This window comes from Triturus cristatus, chromosome 6, assembly GCF_964204655.1.
Source record: "Triturus cristatus chromosome 6, aTriCri1.1, whole genome shotgun sequence".
In the NCBI taxonomy this organism is placed as follows: Eukaryota; Metazoa; Chordata; class Amphibia; order Caudata; family Salamandridae; genus Triturus; species Triturus cristatus.
Window position 1 is genome coordinate 736,153,117 of NC_140589.1, and position 21,006 is coordinate 736,174,122.

Sequence of the window (21,006 nt, forward strand, 5' to 3'; positions counted from 1 at the left end):
CTGATCTAGTGTGGGACAATCCTGGTGAGCATACCCAATGTCATATCTTGACTCTAATGTTTAGTAACAGCTTTTATAATGCTGTCCAATCTAGGGGATGCTGTCCCTATTTTAAAAGTTGTTCAGTGTCATTACCCAGTATACAACTAAACATGTGCATTTCACAACAACGATAAATGTGCATATCACAATTAAGAAAAATGTGCAAACGTTTTGGAAGTGCCTCGTGGAAACACCACCCTGGGAGCTGCTGGTAGGTTCACACCAGTGAGCTCCGGTTCTCATCATTGGCAACTTCCAAATACCACAAAGGAAAATGTGAAAAAAGTGCGTCATTTATTTGAATGTGCAAAAATTCCACTGCCTTACGCTTCTCTAAACTAAAAACGAGCTAAACGACCACTGGCAAAACCATCAATTTTAATCACGGCTGTGTGTCTGCTCAATTTAAAACCAAGACCTACTGTCGCACTCCATCAGTTTTTATGGAAGGCCAACATGTTTCATTGCCATTCAAACTTTCCGGCAATTTCTTCAGGGCTAGGGGTCAGTCCTCGCCACACGCTAAAAGTTATGTTGCTAAGAAGGAGAAAGGGTGGTAGAAGTAGAGGTAGAATTAGTTACAGAGTGTGAGTGACAGTGATTGATTGCTGGTGTTTAATTTTTAGGGCATATTAGATTGTGCAGCATAGCAGACGGCTGTACACCTGAGCTTAACTTTCCCCTACATAAAGCAGCTTTTTGCACATGCGACAGACGTTGCAAAATGAATTCCTCTCCTAAATTGGAGTTTTTCATTAAACTTCTGAAAATGCACGCCCATTTTTAGTGAACGTTCTCCTCCATTAGTTACATCACAGCACATGTTGTGCTTTATTGTCTCTTGTTGGCAGCATGTTCCTTTCCTCCCACATTTCTTCTTAGTTCAAGCCAGATACATATTTAATTGAACATGCTTTTCATTAAACATGCAGAAGAGTTTTAGAGCAGGTGGACAGAGGCAGGAGGAGATACAAAAAGGAAATTAAAAGAAACGTGTTATCTAAAATGCAGTTCATCCTGTAAACCGCACAATGCCACGTTAGACTGCAAACATCCGCTCCACTTCACTGGGACCTATCACGCACAGTAATCAGCCGTGTTATTATTAAAGGGGTTTATGTCAGCGCGGCTGCACGTGCTTAGTCACTGATCACTGCCAAGAGCATTTGGATCACACAGGAATTCACACAAGACAGCTGCACAGGGCTGGCAGACAGGAGAACCAAGCCAGCAGATACAACCAAGACTCAATTATAGAAAGTAAGACATTGTAGGCTCCAGACCCCTCACTGTTCACTCTCTCCTATCTGCTGACAGGTCACTGTTAGTTCTGAGCTTTCTAGCTGAAGACACAAGTTCTTGGCTCATACCCCGAGGGTAGGACACTGCCTTACGCCAGAGCTGTCAACTGTAGTACTGGGGAACCAGGTTCGAGTCTCGGCGTCGACTCAACATCCTGTGATTCTGGGCAAATCCCTTAATATTCCCATGCCAGAAAAATTTGAATTTGACTTGACCGTGGGTACGGTAAATGGTGCTCATGTAAAGCGGTCCAAAGTCTTCGGTTCGTACAACATAAAAAAAAAAGTATGCAGTGGCGTAGCAAAGGCCCCATCTTCTTTGGTAGTGAAATTCAGATCTAAATGTACCCCTCAGCCCTGATGCCGATTATATGCTGCGGGATTGGTGGTTAGGCCCCTAAGTAGTTTTACTCTAATAGTGTATTATAATTGCATGTTTATATGCGTACGGCCCCCATCTCTCAATAGACACTCTCTCACATACTTTTAATTTGTTTTTAATTTAGGCCCTGGTAAAGGATTACTTTAAGTATTAGTATGTATATCTACCCAAACAAACCCTTTCAGCAACATTAGGCATAGATAATAACTGCGGGTTGGGGTGGTACATAATGTTCTAAACAATTTTATGCAGTTTGCAAGCAGCTCTTTCATTACAGTTCGTAACAGTCACTGTTCTATATTAGGGTTGTATCTTATGGACTGCGGTGACAAAAGGATATCTGTGATAAAAGCAGTAATCCACTTGGCTAGCCACATGAAGTGAGAATCTGTGATCTGCACAGTTCGAGTTCTTTGCAGCAGGCATATTAACTCTCTGCGCTGCTTTATGGCAAGTGAAAACTGCCACTAGAAAAAACTCTGATCTCTCTCTCTAGCAGGAACATTAATCACATTTTGGCAATCTTAATTCTGCCTGAAAACGGGACACACAAGGAACTCTGCCGCAGGTGTTTTTAAATTGTAAGTTATTGCTAAACACAGCGTCCTCCCCCCTCCGTTTGTCAGCACTCGCCACCCCAGGTCAGCGCCCAGTTCGGCCGCCCCAGTTGCACTGCCCTAAAGCCGGCCCTGCGAGGCGTTGATGCAGAAAAACAAGAGGGCTAGGGGTTCGAATTCCAGCTTCCTCGCCTATCCGATCTGTGTGACACTGACTAGTCCCTGGTAAATGGATGGGCATTACCCGTCCCTCACTTTTCCCAAATTCGAATGGAAAGTAACTTTTAGTAGATCTTGGGTCGAATCGATGGGGCTGCACTGGTTCCTACATCCAGGACTTTAAGTGGTATTAGAAAACTGGGGGGTGGGGCTCTCAAAGGGGCAGGGCTTAAAAACACCTAAGCTAAAAATCTGTGCTTAGCATAGTGTGCCGTCCCACTGGTATTTTTCTGCTTCTGTCATTGCATCCAGATATATAACACAACAAGTAACATTACACCTACAACAAGCACTGGATATTGGTTTTGCCAATGGTTGTTAGTTGCATATAGTAAATAAGCAACGACTATGGCTGTGTTGTATATAACATTGTAAATGCTTCAGTTCTGAAGTAATGACACTGTGAAAGAACTGAAACGAGTCTCTGAAGTTACATCAAAGTCTTTGAGTAGTGGTACTGCTGCAGAGTTAAGATTTTATTTTCTAGCTTAAGGGTGAGGGCCGAAATGGAGAGCCCAATCGGGACCCGTCTCGGCACCTGCTTTTAAGAACTGCCGGTGCTGAGCACCGGCAAGATCTGGCCCATTTAAAGCACTGCCTGCAGCCTTAACTTACTGGTTCTCTTTCAGCTCCAGGGCTACTAAGTACATTTTCCACAGTAAAACCAGGAATCCCAAGTTCTACTCTTGGCTTATCCTCCACTTCATCAAATAGTGCCACCCCTTTATCTTTCTGTGTCTAAGTCCCTTTAGCCGTCAAAACTGGCAGTGCTTAGAAACGGCTTGAGGGCGCGTATTGCGCACTATATTAAAACTAGATGGATGCATTTCAGCCATGAAGTGCCCACCAGATCCGCAGCCCAAGACCTCTTTCAAACACCTTTTCCACAGTCTCCTGACAGGTGTTTTTTTCCTCAAACGCGACACCTTCACTGCAACGATGGAAATTGCTCAAGCTGTCACAAACAACAGTCAGTCACTGAGTTGTCTCGAACCTTTCACTCCACTCCCTGGCCAGGAGTCACTGGCACACACTTCTCCAATTACACCCAGCAGGATAAGCTGTTATCCCTTTCTCTAATTAGAAACCAATTTAAGCCCGCTTTACAAAACCGCCGTGCCCGCGTCGCTCCTCTTCTGTACCGCATAATTATGTGAGGCAAAACACACCAACATCGATGTGAAAATGCACTGTGTGGGGAGACTGCTCCATTTAAGCATAATGAACCCTAGGGTGCTGGGGCTGCTTCTGAAACAGAGGAGCCACCAAGCCAACGGCGCGTGCAATGCAGAGATGCCAACGGGCAGCCTTTAACAGATGACACAAAAGAATGAAATGAAAAAACGCACGTTCACAGCTTTGAGGAAAGACGAGGAAAAAACATGTCAACCCAATTGGCAGGAATTCAAATACACCTCATTCGCGGGGATTGCTCGCCTCGGAATGAGGGGTGCCAATTCGGGCAACAGTAAGGTAGACAGCCCAAGTCTCCCCGAATTTGAACAAGCCTCCTCCGCACTAAAATCTCATTAAACGCGACCAGTCGCCTTCGAAATGACCCTGAAGCCCACTGCATTCCTGCAAGAGATATAATGTATGTTCAAGTTGTTGCAAACACATACCGCGCTTTTCACTTCTTTTTGTCCACACTTACACTAATGCATCATACACATATCTGCCTGAAGTAAACTTGAGTTGTCCATTAACTGACATCTGTACTGGACTGCATCCTGCACAGACTACTCCGTCAAACCCTGCATGTGTCACAGCACAGCTGCTTTAACTCCCGACCCTGCTGCCCGCAGTGTACTCACCACTCAGGAGTGCCTGGTGTGTTCGCTTTCTTTGCCTCTGGACGCTTTCAAGCTCCCTTTCAGCCTTTAAAATCCAAGCTGTCGCAGAGAGACGAGTGGGTCATGTTAGCCGAGCGCCGTGTGCAGCAGCGGCCGGCGGGCAGCCTGCTCTCTCTACAGCCCGGCTGCTTTGGAGAGCTCCCATGACATCACCCGCGGCGTGCGCTGATTCCTGGCGGAGGGGCGGAGGGATACACGGAAAGGGGCGGGAGGGGGCGGGACTTCATCTGTCACCCCACGGACAGTGGCTGTGACAGGCGAGCGAGGGATTCTCAGGGAAATGCCTTAAGCTTGTTTCTCACTGGCTCACACGGGCTCCGCTTCATTGGATTAATAATGCTACTCTGCCTCGGTCAGTCTGCGCGTTCTCGTTGGTCTGGGACGACCCTTTCCAGACAGGCTAACGTGTCTCAGCGCTCCAGAGCAGCAAAAGACACCATTGTATTGTTTGCAGTTTTATATAGCGTTCACTCGACCCCGAAGGTATTGTAGCGCTTCATATGAGCACCAGTTACATTACACAAGGACAAATTCATTTTTTTGGGCACAGGGAGATTAAGTGATGTAACCAAAATCACAGAATGTTGAGCCAATGGCAAGACTCCAACCTGGTTCCCCAGTCTTAGTGTCAGTCACATCCTCTCTTGGTGCTCTATTCCATTTTTATATGGCTCTAGAGGAAGGCGATGTGCTAGATTTACACTTTTTTTAAATTTAGTATCTGCGAAATTTTGGGAAAATTATTCAAAATTATATGAAATTACACGAAATGCACATCTGTCATTTGGCACTATATTTTAGCACAGATGCAACTTGTTCGTTTTCGAAACAAGGATACATAAAAAAAATAAAGTGAAAATCACAATTTCTGTGAACAAAAGTAGCTTGTGTGCTGGTTGTTTGCGTTGTTCCCGCCAAGGATGTCCGAACCCCTTGCTTGAGCAGCTACAGGGGGAGTGGGGCTCTTTCTGGGTATTTTTATCTGTAACTTGGCCACTAAAAGCTCATAATTAACGCTTAAAGGAAGAAAGAAAGATGGATTGATAGAGAAGGGAAAGAAAAATGGACAAGTGGAAAGCCTGAATGGAGTGAGTGAGAGGATGGGTGGGTAAAAAAAGGGTGGGTGGGTATAAGGATAAATGGTTGGGTCAAAAGATGGATGTGAGGATGAGTGTGTAAAGGGATGGGGCTGAGTGGGTGAGAGTACGAATAGAAAAATGGATGGCAGATGATATGGAAATCGGAGAGAATAGATGGGTAGGTGAAAGAATGGCAGAGTAAAGGAAATGTGAGAGGATGGATATATGGCGGGATTGGTGGATAGACCGATGGGTAGGTGAAAAGGTATCAGAGTAGAGTGAAATCTGAGGATGGCTGAAGCTGTGGGTGAAAGGATAGCGGAGTAAATGGAAATCGGAGAGGATGAATAGGTGGGTGAAAGGATGGCAGTATAAATGGAAATCTTGGAGGGTGGAAAGGTGGATGGGTGAAAAGGCAGCAGAGTAAATAGAACATCTGCTAGGATAGATGAATGGCATAGTAAGTGGATATCTGACAGCAAGGATGGATAGCAAAGTAAATGGGACTTTGAGAGGATGGATGGACGATGGATGAATAGATGGACAAAATGATCAATTGATGCATGATAGGCTTTATTGATAAACAAGAAACTCAAATGATGGATGTATAGGCTGATGGATGCATGTATAGATGATAAATGGATGGATGATAGATGGATGGAATGACAAAGGGATGGGTGAATTGAATGTTGGGTGAAAGAATGAATGGGTGACAAATGTAAAGGTGAAATTATGGATATCAGTGGATTGAAGGGTGGAAGAATTAATGGATAGGTGCTTGAATGGAAGAGGCATGGGAGCTCTTCTTGGAAAGTTTGGGCTCATTTGCTTCGCTTGTTTGGTGCCATCAGAGCTGTGGTTCAAATTGGGGAGTATTTAACATTTCTGGTTACTCCCCTGGTTCCTGTGCTATCTATTTACTTCAAATAACTGCATATTAATGCGACTGGAGTAATAGTGTAATTTCAGGAATTTCATGTAATTGGAGTAATGTGAAATTAGAAAATGTACACTGGCATAGGTTAAGGGGACCCTGGGGCCTATGACCACTGCTTACTGTCTGGTCTGTCTGTGATAGAACGCTTTGCTTCGTACAAAGACTTACCGGATGTGTCCTTAGTTCCGACTGAGACTAACAATACAATTCCATACATTTCAGTAATGTGAAGCATATTAGGCTCCACAAGGAATACGAAGAGTGATTGGATTTCAAAACTGTGACGTTTTATTAAAAGATTAGGAACCTTACAAACTCAAATCATCACTTTAGTCATAATCATTAACCAACACGTCAATGTGTTAGTCAATATATTTAAGGCAATTCAGAAGTCATATAAGCAAAGGCAAACTATTATAAAGCTGTCTCAAAGGAAAATGTTAGAAATGGGGGTCTCTAGTTGGCAGTGGTATACACCCTGTCCAAGTAGGGACCTTTCTTTTCAGTCAGGATAAGGGGTTTACACAACCAAGATAACCCCTGCTCACCCTCTTGATAGCTTGGCACGAGCAGTTAGGTCTGTCTCAGAGGAAATCTGTAAAGTATTTGTACATAGCAAACACAATAACACAGTGAAAACACAAACTACAAATGGACACCACACCAGTTTAGAAAGTGAAAGTATCTTTATCTAAACCAAACAAGACCATAACAACAAAAATCCAACCTACACAACTCAAAATATGACTTTTAAAAGGTAAAAACAGTTCTATCCATTGAAAACTATGGATGTGACACTTTTAGCACAAAGTACCTTGGATGCGTCAAAATTACAGGCCGAAAACAGGCGTAGGGAAGGTGATGCGTCTGTTCCTTACTACCACACAGGGGAGGTGGTGCTCTGGTTCCCTACTGGAGAGGCGGTGATGCGTCTGTTTCTTAGTGCGAGGGCAGGTAATGCATTGGTTTTCTACTGAAAGCCCAGTGTCGATGTAGATTTGGCGCACAGGTGCAGTGCGTGAGAAAATTCAGATGCTACGTGGCGATGCAGCGGTGATCCAGGTGATGCGCTGATTTCTGCAGCCGTAGACTGGTGATGCGTCGATATTTCCAGGCGCACCACAGGGCCTGCATCGGAGTCGGATCAGGAGTTTCGGACTTCGGAGACTTGGTGCTCGGGCTGTGGCGGTTTCTTCAACTGCTGACAGGCGCTGCGCCACTATTTTCGGCGCAGCGATGCATGTGTTTTTCATCCGCACGGCAGCATCCTGCAAGAAAACCGGTGCTGGAAGGGAGATGCATTGATTTTCAGCAACAAGAGTAGCAAAACAACCTCAGTGGGCCCAAAACTGGAGTTGGCACCACAAGGCATGTCAGAACTCCCAGCAGTGAAGTTCAGGGATGCGTCAAGTGAAGTCTTTGTGTCCCTGAGACTTCTTAATAGAAGACAAGCTCTACATCAAGCCATTAGAGAATCTTCTCAAGCAGGATACACTGCAAAGTTCAGTCTTTGTCCTCTCCAAAGCAGAAGCAGCAACTGCAGGCCAACCCAGCAAAGCGACTTACAGCAAAGAGGCAGTACTTTTCCTCCCAGCCCTTCAGCTCTTCTCCTTGGCAGAGGTTTTTCTTGGTCCATAAGTGTTCTAAAGTTCTGCGGTCAGGGTCCCACTGCTTATACTACTTTCAGCCTTTGAAATGTGCATGTTTCAAAGAAAGTCTCTCTTGCTCACTAGAACCAGTTCTGTCCCGCCTGGCCCAGACGCACTACAGGGGGTGGAGACAGCATTGGGAAAGGCAGACACAGCCCTATTTAGGTGTCAGTGACAACTCCTCCCACCACTCCAGCTCAGGAAGCTCCATCAGGATCAGTGCTTAATTTGAGCAGGTGGTTTTGGGTACTCAGCACCAGTACTTAATATTCAACACTGGCACTTATGACAGTCTGCCTCATGTTGGCACTGTCTGTCTAATTTATAAATGAGCACAACAACACTTGTTTATTAATGTAATATATATTATTATTGACTAATACCTGTCACCCAAGGCAGTCTTATAGCTTTTGCGGGCCTAAAATACTCTGAATAGTCATACCTGTAAAAGTCTGGTGGTTGGTAGTTCTGTTGGTACTGTCATTGGCAGCGCTGGCAGGGACAATGGGTGGTGCAAGCTGCAGTGGCCTCCTGGCGACGGGCCTGGCACCTTAATTTTTACAAATTAAGCACTGAATGCAGGGTAGACCTCAGCTCCCTTTGTGTGAGTGTCTGGAGTGAATGCACAAACAGCCCCTGTCAGTCTAAATCAGATATTGATTCCACAAGCAGGCAGAGGCACACAGAATGGCAAAGCGAGAAAATGCCCACTTTCTAAATGTGGCAATTCCAAACACATGATTTAAAAACCACCTTTACTAAAAGAAGTGTTTTTAAATTCTGAGCTCAGAGAGCCCAAACTAACAATCTCCAGCTGTTCCCAATTGAAAGTTACACCTATAAAATGTTACAAGGCAGCTCCAATGATAACCTATGGGAGAGCTAGTCATTGCAATAGTGAAAAAAACAAAATTGGCAGTATTTCACTATCAGGACATGCAAAACACACCAGTACATGTCCTAGCTTTCACATGCACTGCACCCTGCCCATGCACGTTTACAAGGCTACTTGTCGGTGGTGCGAGCAGTGCTGCAGGCCCAGTGGCGTAAAACAGGCCCCCGCAGCCCCCGCGGTGCAGAGGGCCCCAAGCTCCAGGGGGCCCCATCGGCACAATACCCTGTCCGGAGAGCTGCTGATTGAGTCCGGAGGGGGTCCCTCCACGAACCCAGTAGGGGGCCCCCCTCAAGTTTTGTTACGCCAGTGTGCAGACCCACTGGTAGCATTCAATTTTCTGGCTGCAGGAAGCTGACTCTGTATATGATATTGCCCCTAGGTGATAATACTGTGCACAGAGTCCAGGTGGAACTCAGGTTATAATGTAAACTTGTTATTTTTTCAAGCGACTATACAATGAGCCAACTGAAAAAACGTCCTTCAAACTTGCAGGTATCGGCATCAAAACTTGTGATATTGGCCCATGCTGTATTCTGCAGGTGCTTCGCAATGGCTCATTAGCACACTTTACAAGGATTGCATAAGAGAAAACATTTTACATGGGAACAGAAAACAAAGATACATCATTTGAGATTGCTGGGTCAGCTTCTCCTAGAATAAAGAAAGATACATGACATAGAACAAGATGCCAAACAAACATTAACCGTTTTAAATTCAGGGCCTACATTAGCTTTGGTCAATCTAAACGTGAACATGCACACTCAGTACATTTGCGTGTTACATGTTAATGTCGATATGACTATAAAATATTTAAATATGAAAAAAGCATCATCATCATCTGTGAGTCCACCGCTGAGATCGATGACCTAGCGAGGCCAGCCAATGTCTTTCCACTGCATCTTTCCTCTTTCCCAACTATGCCCCTAACTTTTCCTAAATGTCTTCATTTTCCCCCAAAGTAGCACCTAATGTCCAAATCGTGTCACTTTTTCCTACAGATGTCTGTACCCACCTCTGTTGCTCCACACTTCCTGGTGGAGTATCCACAAGTAAAAGGTTGGGAGCAAAAGAGGTGGGCCTAGCAAGTTCTTAACTTCTGCCAGTGGTGGGCACTGTTGCTCATTTTTGGGGACCATGACTTGATTTACATTATTGATTTTGACCTGGAGAAAGATAAATAGCAGCAGAAAAGGAATAATAGAGGAGGAAGAAAAAGATAGGGAAACACTGGCAAACAGAGGAAGCAAGGACTAAAAGGGCCTTGCAAGACTGACATAAAGAGACAGGAAGTGTAGGGTGGTGAAACAGCCAAGATTAGGCAACCTTTGTATTTGGCACCCTGTAATTCGTTAGCGCTGGACTCCTACTCTTACATTTTTTTGCAAGTGAAGTCTAAAACAGGCCCAAACCCTTGCTTCGCATACAGGGAATTTTTTCTTGGCCACCACAAAATATATTTTAGTTGGTAGGGAGTATCTTTTAAGACAGATAAACTGCCCCAAAAATGTCTGTTTATATTCTGCCCCAGTAAGAACTGGAGGGGTGTTCATCAGGTGCAAGGAAAATCAAATCAATTGCTCTTCGCAGTGCAAAAGAGTGTCTCACTGATAATGACCTCTTATGGCATCTAGGCAGGCGAGGTAAGAGACACTTTCCTAGGCCCACAATATGAACCAGAGCAGAGACCCAGTTACAGTTTCGGGATCTAGACCAATCATTCCAAATGTCAAGACAGATTCATTACACCACTAACAGTTTATTTTTGAGCTGTGTACCATAAACCTGTTGTCTTTGACAACAATTTTTGCCGAAAAACTTTTGCTGCTGCTCCATCAATAAGTGAGTAGAACACAGATGACACTCCCAATCCATAAGTGCAAGATATGAGAGAAAGTCATTATTGATACTTCATTCCATTCACAGAGAGGACTGTAACTTATGTGTCGCGAGTCAAAGTGGTGGCTATCTTGAAACTGTAGAAAATAGCATTCAAAGATCGACAAACATTATTTTCCCTACTTCCAAGATAGCTGCCACATACCACTGCATGCACTATATGACTATATGCAGATAATAGCCATCTTGAAATTGATCAAAATGCCATTCCAATGTGGCCAGCCACTTCTATTGGCTTTGTAAAATGCCAGAGCAATTTCATAAGCATCAACAAAGCAAAAAGCCGCAACCAACAAGCAGTGGCACAGCAAGACTGATTAGCTTGGCTAATGCTTGGTATTTGTTTCCTTTGAGGTACCATGAGTGTTGTGCCATCTACCTGTAAGAGTTTGTTAGATTTCCACGGTCGAAATGATTTCGCTAAAGTATCAAAGAGCATGGTCCCTAAACCCATGGGATTTTTCACTTGAACAACAAACATTACTCCTGCTTATCCATGTATATTGTCTCACAGGGAAGATGACCTGGTTTCATGGAAAGTGGTGTCAAGTGTGGTTTAAATGTCAAAGGAGTGGTTATAAGCCGGAAGTGTGTTTCACCCTTACTGCTTATGTGAGTTGCTGACGATTCTGTGCTTGAGGTGATTTGATGAGTGACTGGTCGGTGTGCCTGCCATTCCTGGCTAGAAGGATTTGTATCTGTGCTCAGTGCGAGAGAGAACTTGACCTTCTTCTGAGGCGGAAGGGACGGTAGGGCAGGATTTCTTGCTAGATGGAAATGGGAGGAGGTCTTACACTTGAAGTTCTGACTGACTGAGTGAGAAGGAGAGACTTTATGAGAAGTTAGCCTGGTATATGCTGTCCACTAATTAAAGTGGGCACCTTCCACCAGTCCAAACAACCCTTTTGGTGATTAGGTTAAAGATAACCTTTATAGAAAGCTATCCAAGTGGTAGCTGTGGAGAGCAGCCTTCAGGCTAAGTCTTGAAGAAATGTTAAGCAGCTTGTTTCACCAGAATGCAACCTTATAGTATTGGTTAAATGAAAGGGAAACCACACTGTAATTATAAAAATATGTATTTATTAATATAACACTCTCTAGTATCCTGTACACGAGGATAGAACGCATATCACCCAATATTGTTGCAAAGAAACAATTGTAAGTAGCACAATACACAGTGGGCTCCCGGGGGAGACCAAACTATATACTAAAGTAGTGGTATAAGAACCATGACTCGGGACTAGACCTAGTCTAGGAGGTGTAGAATTGCTGGGACCCCAAGGAACCACCCAAGGTGAGTACGTAGGGACCCCACGGGGAACGGGTGCAGTGTGAGAACACAACCGCGTGCTCCGTACAACACCATGGGAGAGTTGCGGTGGAAGATTTAAAATGTAAAGACCCTTCCCAGTGGATGATGAGGAAATCCCTTGGAACTTAGAAGGTTGGAGAACCACCCCACCCATGGATACCTAAGTACCCAAGTTACCTATACCAGGGGAGCCAGGTGCATAGGTCTGAAGTGGTGTCGGAAACCGTTGTCATTCTCTATGTGAGACCTTAAGCAAATGCCATTGCTGGAAGGAAGAAGAATATCCGGTGGAATCCACACGTGGATTCTTGAAGAAAGGAACCTGAAGGCAGAGGGGACAGAGTCTGGGTCACTCAGGAGTGACCAGAGGCTCGGGAGACGAATGCCCACCGATGTCGGGTGCTTCAGGTGCGATGAAGGGGTTCTTGACTCATCAGCTGCAGGGACAAGGAGATGTCTAGGATGACCAGGAGCCAGATACGAGCTGTCCCATGAAGAATATCGATGGCTGAGGGGTCGGTGTCCTGCGAGAGCACCAGCAAGCCTTGGCAGCGGCAACCCACGAAAATGGTCAAGATTGGTTTCAGTCCGGCCCGGCAAGGACCAGGAGACTCACCACAGCAAGGGGAGTCAGGGCAAGCCTGGAGCAATCAGGGGAGCCCAAGTAAAGCAGTGTTGACCCTCAAGAGGACCCACAGGCTGGAGGCACAGGAGTCGCAAGGGGACCTCAGGCAGTTTCACAGGACAACAGCTAGCAGGGCACAGAGTGTGAGGCGGCTGGAGTCCTTTGTAGAAAATGTGCGCTGGGGTCAGGGCTACAGATAGCCCAATGCATGGAATTGTTACACGACAACAAAAATGTGCTGCTGCAAATGAACACGGTGCACAGAGGTACGGGTTATGCGGTCCCCACGAGGGATGCTGGCCTCAAACTTGGTGAGAGGGCAGCTCGACCTCGGAGACCTAGGGAACCCACCTCCTGTGTTGCTGGAGCCTTCGGAGTCCGTAGGACCTCAGGATCAGTAGACCAGTCAGATGTGTTATGGTGCCTGCGAATGCAGGGGAGTGACTCCTTCACCCCAAGGGAGATTCTTCAGTTGTCTTGGAGTTCCACAGGGTCCGTATGGAGCATGGACACTGATGAGGCTTTGGACGGAGAGGGAGATGAAGTCGGGCCCAGTCGAAGTCCAGCGAAGTCCAGTGTGTCCAGATAGTCGAAGGTCAGTGGTTTCTTGTTGCAGAATCTTGTACACATAAAATCTAATGTCCTGTAACCAGGTAATCCCTTTTATACCCACTGAAGAGGGTTGGACAGATTCAGGGGACCCTCCTATGGGAGGTCCTGGACAGTGGGGAGGATACTCCCATGTCCTTTGTCGAGTTTTGCACCAGAGCAGGAGCCAATGGCTCCCAGAACTGGTTTGAGCTGGACTATGCCCAGGGACACCAAATGTGCCCCTCGTGCAGACTTTCTGGCACTGTGACAGTGCATGCACCCGGCCCCAATGCACTAAATCCTGTCTGGAGGTGGTCACACCTCCCTGTGATAGGATGTAAATTGTGCTGCCTTCCTCTGCTCGAGCTTGGCTCAGCAGCAGGAGGGCAGAAATGTGTCTCCGGCTGGCAGCAACCATTTTGTGCTGTCCGGGTCGAGAAGGTTGATTTCGGTAGAACCAGGGACCCAACGAAGCTTGCTTCAGAAGGGTGGAATCATACCTCCCACACCAGTTACTGGTGTGGAGGTATGATTCCAAGGTGTTTGATACCAAACACGCTATGTTTCTATGCAGCCGTTTTCGAGATAGTATTTACCGTGTGGTTATAAAGCACCTCTACCTATATGTCCGGTTGAGTCACAGACAACCTGGGAGAATGATCTCCGAAGGCTGCCGAGAGGCCCTGCTCATGCAGGAGCACCCTCTCATGTAAAACCCAACACCCTGCCTTCAGGATTGATAAGGCCTGCTATAGGGGTGACTGATAGGTTTTTAAGTGTAGTGACCTATCGATATAGTAAACCTATATCTTTCGTAATGAGTGCAAGCACCAGCTTACACAGGTTGCAGTAGCAGACCCTTTGTTCCATTTTGCATAGCCCCTCATGGGTGGCATAATACATGCTTTAGCCCATGGGAGGCCTCTGGGGTACCTATGCCCTGGGTACATGTGTACCATATACCAGGGGCTTATAAGGGTACCTCAGTATCCAAATCTGGAATGTACTTTAAAGTTTTAGAGGAGAAAGCAGATAGGCTGGGGTCCTGATTAGCAGGATCCCAGCCAGACTAGTCAAAAACAGTGGGTGCAATCAGCAAGCAGTGGGGGTAACCATAAGAGGCAGATCCTACTTTCCTAGTCTTTTTATTAAACTAATTCGCAATAGTATTGTCCTGCTGTGACATGATCTATGTATGTCTGGTTCTACCAATTTGAGAGAATCTTGCTTTCCTCTGTCTTTACACCACTCCAGGCATTACTTACCCACACCCGAATGCTAATACTGGTAACTACTCTTCATTGGTTTCCGTCTGGCTAGTGCTGCCTTGAAACAGGTCTAGAAGAAGGGGTAGTAGTTTACCCTCTGTGCAGAGATAAATATTGCTATACTTCTTGCAGTTCCCAGACTGAGTAAGGTTGGTTCTTCTTTTAAAAAACATATATTTGAACCCATGGTGTTGTGTATGTCCTTTAATTAATACTCAATTACTAAAATGGCTTATTCTGGTTTTACTGGAGTGAGGTAGAGGCATTTTAGAGTTTGATAAATCTTAGCATGGGTACTGATTGGCCGGAAGTACCACTTGACCCTGTTGCAAAAGTTCTGGTGGTTCTTCTTTATCAAGGACAAGACACGGGGACCCTTCTTCATGTCACAGGATGATTTCACACTATAAGGGGGGTAATACTTCGTGAAATACTGTTAACCTACCCCCAAAACGTGGGTAATATCTGGAACAGGTGCGCAGAATGTTCAATTATTGACAACAACCAGTACTAGCTGGAGCGGGAATAATACGAGGGTCAATTGTAAAAGGCAGAAACACACCTGACAAACTTGCATGTGATTCTGGGTTAAGGGCTGCTAGCCAAGGCAAAACCTAGCCCTCCACTCGACACCCACCATCGCTGTGGGGGGAGACCATGGAACAGTCCCTTCAGTAGACCCTTTCCAGACCCCTATTAATCTCCAGATCCCCACTTTCTGCTCGGTGAGCAGCATGGACTCCTCTGCTCAATTTTATCATCTGCTTAGAGCATGCAGTAAATCGGAGCAGAAACATCTCTGTAATCAGGGACAGCCATGCAGAGAAGGGCCGGATAAATCGATATCTTCATTTTTATTCTTCATTCTGGGGACTCAAGCTGATAATTGCACTGTACTAGGGTGTAATCGCCTTGGTAATTCCAGAACCCCTGCACGCACATCTCCTAAGGCCGGGGAGTCTCAGCCATTATTGGATGACCTGCTTGCCTTACATGAGAAGATGTCTACCTCCCGCCATGTTTCTCTAAATGAACTCCCTGACTCATCCATTTATTGATGGTGTGAGAAGAGTTTGATTACTTTGCCCTGAAAAAGACGAGGACCTTCCTCACTTTCTTTGAATGTACATGCTCTCGTGATTCCTCTGTCAATGTTTTGATAAAACAACCAAATGAAAACACTAAATCTGTCTCATTTTCAAAATTTAGATTCACTTGCTGATACTGTTATTACATATTCATGCTTTGTGTTGTTTTCCTTTTTAATAGATATGGTTGCTTAAAAATGTATTGTAGGATCAAATATACGTCAGTGGACATGTTCCAGTTTCGTGTTTTGTCACATATTAACAGATTATGCTTGAGAACATTAGTGTTTACATTTTACGTTTAAAAATGGAAACTGTTTTTGTTTCCGGTCTGTAAGGCTCTGCACATGCACATGTTTTCTTAGCTATAATCTGGTCTGGAAACTGATGCCTATTTTGCTATGTTGAACCATGGCGCCATCTTTATGAGTGGGGTCACCAGAAGTTCTCTGGAACTTTGACCAAGATTAATACCTGATTTATATTGATGGTATTGATAAAAACTGTAAATTTGTTTGGCTGGCGTGTGCCGGGTGCCACTTCCTTTTCTTTCTGTGGAGCATGGACTAAACACAGACTGATTGAACTTAATTAGTTTGTGTCCGCTGACCACGTTGTGATTCAGGTACGTGTTTCAGGACACTTCCTATGTTTCCAGTTCTCGTGCTGCTTTCTTCATTTAGTTCTATTTCAGACGGCTTTTTGGACACTGTTAATCTACGCCTACATCTTTTGTCTTACTCGTACAACTAAAATGAAATGACACTTTACGTGGGTTTGATTAAGCAGTTATACTGTATAAATGTCACATTAATTACACATTTACACCGTCGCAATGCTTACCACCACATGCCTAATATCGTTGCCTTTCAGACATTATTCCCCTTTTTGCTTTAATTTTAAGGTTGGTTCCTTGTTTAAGTTACTTACACCCACAACTGTCCAACTTTACGCCACAAGACTCTACTCTACGTTAATCCACTTCAGGCAACTCCACTCTACACCACTTCACTCTATGCCAGGCCACGCTATCCCACTCCACGCCCCTCTATGCCCCTCCATGTCACTCTACTGTATGCCACTCCACTGTGCGCCACTCTACTTTATGCCACTCCACTCTACTCTATGCCACTCCACTGTACCCACTCCACTCTGTGTCACTCCGTGCCACTCTATATCGCTCTAAGTCACTCCACTCAACACAATGCCACTCTACAGCACTCTATGCCACTCCACTCCATTTAATGCCACTCTACTTTACATTACTCCACTGTACACCACACAACTCCACTCAACGCCACTCTACTCCACTCTTTGCAACTCCACTCAATGGCACTCCACTCTATGCCACTCCATTCTATGCCACACCACTCTACGCCACTCCACTCTATGCCACTTTCCTCCATGCCACTCCACTGAACACCTCCCACTCTACTGTACACCACTCCACGCCACTCCACTTTATGCCATTCCACTCTATGCCACTCCACAAAGGTCTACGCCTCTCCTCACCATTCCACTCTACGCCACTCTACATCACTCTTCTCTACTCTACACCACTCTACGCCAGTCCACTCTACTTTACTGTATGCCACTCCACTCCACGACACCTGACTCTACTTCTCACCACTCCACACTACACCACTCCACCCTACGTCACTTTACTCTATGCCACTCCACGCCACTCCACTTCACACCAATACACTCTCTGCCACTCTACTCTACACCACTCAACTCTACCCCACTTTACTTTATACCACTCTACTCTACAGTTCTCAATGCTACTCCACTGCACTCAATGCCACTCTACGCCCCTCCACTATATGCACTCTACTCTACTCCACTCTACGCTATTCCATTCCACTTTATGCAACTCTACTCTTGTCTTTGCCACTCTACTCTATGCCACTCTACTCCACACCATTAACTTTGAGCAATGCTGAAAAGTAGTCACACTGCTGTACAGTGTGACTAAAAGACATTGGCAAAGCCAATAGCTCCTGCATATGCTTGTTAAAAAGGTAGGGCCCAATTCAAAAATCCTAACTTTACTACTCCTAAATACCTTTTGTGAATACCGAAAGTCATAAAGTTATGATTATTCTCAGTTTAGGAATAGTAAAGTTAGGAATGCTAACTTTACTACTCCTAAATGCCTTTTGTGAATGCTGAAAGTCGTAAAGTTAGGATTTTGTCTCAGATTACTTTTGTGAATCGGGCCCGTAGTGTACAGGGCAAATACATTAAACAATGGAGCTTTATGTAGACTGCAGTGGAGCCATATGGAAGAACAGGGGACATATCAAATATAATTTTGGGCCAAATTATTTTGTAAAGAGTGAAAGTCTTTGCATTCAGGTATAGCTAGAACATATCTAAGAACAGACACAAACCATAGACAAATAAGGACAAGGAAAATGCCTAGTCTAACTTGACCTGGGTTGCAATACGCTGTCATCTGCAATTTCTTTCAGAGATTCACATGAATTTGCTGAGTGCAAATAGCAATGGTAATATTGATTAAGTGGCAACAAAATAACCCCTACTAAGGCTGTTCTAATTCTTAATTGGCCTCATGTGGTGTAAAGTGTAAATCTAAAATTAATTGGCTTGTAAGCAACCTGTGCATTGTGCTACATCACTGTGGGTTTCCTGTGATAAGTGGCCTTTGTACTAAGAGCAAACCAGCATGCCTTCTGCCTCTGAAGTGTACTGTCTAAGGCTAGCTGCTAGGAAAGGAGTAGTAGTAAGCATAAAAAGGATTAGACGAAAGTTCAGAGAAGAACAGTTTAAATCCCCATTTCACAAGGACATTGGCACTGGTGCTCTTTTTAATTTCCTAATCTGCTCATCAGCAACAATGAAACATTTATGAAAACCTTGCAGAAAATAATCAGCAAAACACATACACATCCAGTAAAAACTAAATAGAAATAAATGACGTGGAAGAAGTCACAAAGGTTCGATACACTCCAGAATTAGTTTTCGTTCATTATACACAATGTATCAAAAGTGAACCGTTATAATTACTTAAATAATTCAGCATTGGATAAACCAACACCCATCGTAAGTGGTAGCCCCCAAATGACCAAAAATGTAATTAATGTTTCTCTAGACTTATTTGTTTTATGTAACTTCGTTGGGTAGCTGTTCCTGTGGAATCATTATGAGGTCCATGGATTTAGGGCTGGTATCTCGGATTACAAATGATTTCCCCCAGAATGGGGAATAACACACAGACCCGGGAATGCCACATCCAAATTGACGTTTGTCCTCTTTTGGGGGATATTAGCATGCTCAGATCTGAGCTCTTTTACCAGGCCCTATCTGATCTCACAAGAAACGACAAAGATTGGCAAAACCACTAGGTCTGGTTTTAATGTGCTAATGAAAGCAGGCATGTACAAGTGCTATGTTTGCATGTACTAGCGCATTGAAGGCCCTAATGGCTTTGCAAATGCTAAGTAGAGTGAGCAGCACACAACTGTAGTAGTACAGGTTAATGACAGGTGTACCACAGGCTGTTACTGCATGTCCTGAGTGGGCAGCACAAACAGTACCACATGCTGTTTCCAGGTGATCCAGGATTAAATAAGCATTGGCAAAGCCAGTGGGTCTCTTCTTTGAGTCCTAGTGGCTGTGCCAATGCCTTTTGTTCATGCTTAACATTGTACAGCATGAACAGTACAACAAAAGTCACAGACATGGCTGCGTCATTCAGTATGCAAATGCCTGTGTGATGATGTATGTGCAGACATACACTCTTTCAAAATGACATGGATGCCTCTTTTTTAATATTTTATTTGCTCAGCTAAATTGGATCAGTAAATAAATGAAAATAGAAGTATCAGAAAAACTCCCTTTTCAATGATTTAAAAAAAAAAATGAATAAAAAGGATATATCTGGAAGGGTTGGGTAATGGAGGAGTGGGTGGGTGCAGAAAGAAATGGGGAGTGGGCGAGAGGGAAAAAAAGAACACAAGAGGGAATAAAAGGGTGACAGGGGAGACGCACACAAGTGACAGTCAGCAACACAGAGTGCTGGGGAAGGAGAGCAGCACTCAGATAAGACAGTACAACACAGAGCGCAGAGAGAGAAGCACATGGGGAAGGCAACTGAAAACACATGCACTCATGGAGTACTTAAGCAAAAAGAAAAAAAGAGCTCCCTAAAAGTCAGCATGGAGTGCTTAAGCAAAAAGAAAAAAGTAGTTCCCTAAAAGTGAGCAGTGGAAGGACAGAAGTACAGATGCTATGCTCCATGGACAGTACAAGCACACGATGAACAAGGCAAGCCATAAAAAAAAAGCAAGCAAATGTGAGTGACAGAGTTAACCAATAGTAAACAATGGTCAGGCTTTAAGCCCACTGTGAATCCCTGGTAAACTGACAATAGGTCTTTTTCAACCAGACAGCTGCTCTGTCTGGTGGGCTCGAACTAAAAAGAAAAGCTGCAGTTATTACAGTGGCAGTGCAGAGTAACTGATATAGTTTAGAAAATGCTTAATTTATGAGGCAGTTGCACAGAATTCATAGTTTCTCTAAAAGTGCTACATATAAGAAGGATCACAATGGAACAAGCAACATAGAAGAACTGCTACAGTAACACACACAGCAGTGACATTGTAGAAGGCCCACAATAATAAATGCAACCCGCAACATAGAATCAGTACTACTGTGACACATACAGCCAGCAACAGCAGCAAAAGATTGAGCACCATAGCACATGGTGTTGGTGAGTTGGAAGCTCAAAATGAAAAGGAAACTCGCTCATTGAGCCTCAGGAATGAAGCAAAAGGCACACCTCATTATGAAAAGTATAGAACTGCAGGATAATATTTCCTAGATGTTATTTGTTTGAAAGTATTTATTTTTATGCATGTTTTCCATATTTTTTCCATACTAAAAATATTTTCTCTAAACATAACACGATACATAATATAGAAAATGTACCTATTTAATTAGGTTTACCGTACTTCAAGCAAGCATTGCCTTAAAATGTCAAACATGTTAATCTTAGAGTTCGAGTCTTGTTTTCAGGATGGATTCTGGGGTACCAAAAAGTTCCTGCCACAGGCTAAGAACAATGCACCCCTTACATTTCAATGGAAGGTCTTCCTTGGAGACAGAATGATTGTTTTAATAGTGTCAGATCAGGGCATCCTACGCAGCAAGTCATTAACAGAATATCATAGACATAACGATAATACAATTATACACAAGCCTATTTCTATGCAACACAGAAATGGCACCACAAATATCGTAATGCTAAAGGAGATGATGTCACCACTGTAAAGATAGAGGCAGGCACT

General features: G+C 44.3%; 1 protein-coding gene across 1 annotated transcript in view; it reads right to left on the reverse strand.

Annotated features, from left to right (window-relative positions):
* The window catches only part of PKIB (cAMP-dependent protein kinase inhibitor beta), a 521,954-nt gene extending 517,403 nt beyond the window's left edge, over nucleotides 1–4,551 (reverse strand). Inside the window, exon 1 of the mRNA XM_085611265.1 lies at nucleotides 4,316–4,551. The gene's annotated coding sequence lies outside the window, so the exon portion shown is untranslated. The remainder of the gene's footprint in view (nucleotides 1–4,315) is intronic.
* Between the last annotated feature and the right edge of the window lie 16,455 nt (nucleotides 4,552–21,006).